Below are 799 nucleotides of genomic sequence, written 5' to 3'. Positions count from 1 at the left end.
ACCTGTTATTAAACCAGCTCAGGTTTTAAAATAAAACGCCAACAGCATGGAGAAAGTGACAAATCAGAAAAAGCGACAAAAACATCGGAAAAGCACATAAAAATGTCATTTTTAAGTTTAACCTGGAAGGACAAGTTCATAATGAATGTCCATTCATAACAGGGTTAACCCTTGTGTTGTCTTCCCGTCAAAATTGAAAATCAACACTTTTGTTGACACACACTTAACCCTTGTGTTGTCCTCGGGTCAACCATGAAAAAAAACATCGCTTTTTCTGACATTTTTGTCACTTTTTCAATGTTGTGGGTGCTTTTTATGATGTTTTTTTCCGAAGTTATTTGATATTTCTATTGTTGACATTTTCAGCTTATTTCGAAGCCCCTCTTTTTTGTGATGAAAAAACTGTAAATGGGTCAAATTTGACCAGAGGACAACATGAGGGTTAATTGATGTTTTTGTCACTTTTTTCAATGTTTTTTCACTTTTTGGACGTTTAACACTACGTAACACTAACTTATTACCTTTTAGTTTTACAGTTATTTTTGGAATTTATGGTCAGTAAACCTCATTTATAGGAAATTATACCTAATGTTTGAGTTACAAAAGCTGAAATTAGGAATTATTGAGACTAAAATTAAAGGAATGGATGTTGATGGATAATCACAGACTGGAATATGTCAACTTTTACTCAATATTACTTCAAAAACACTTCAATTTGTGTTTCAAATCCTATAAAATTAAAAAAGAGGACCCAAAATTAATGAAAGTAGAGATTTGTACTTGGCAAAGAGCGTCGTGT

The sequence above is a fragment of the Etheostoma spectabile genome, chromosome 23 (genome assembly GCF_008692095.1).
Source record: "Etheostoma spectabile isolate EspeVRDwgs_2016 chromosome 23, UIUC_Espe_1.0, whole genome shotgun sequence".
Lineage (NCBI taxonomy): Eukaryota > Metazoa > Chordata > Actinopteri > Perciformes > Percidae > Etheostoma > Etheostoma spectabile.
The sequence above is the reverse complement of the archived record's forward strand: the minus strand, read 5'-3'. Positions refer to the sequence as shown.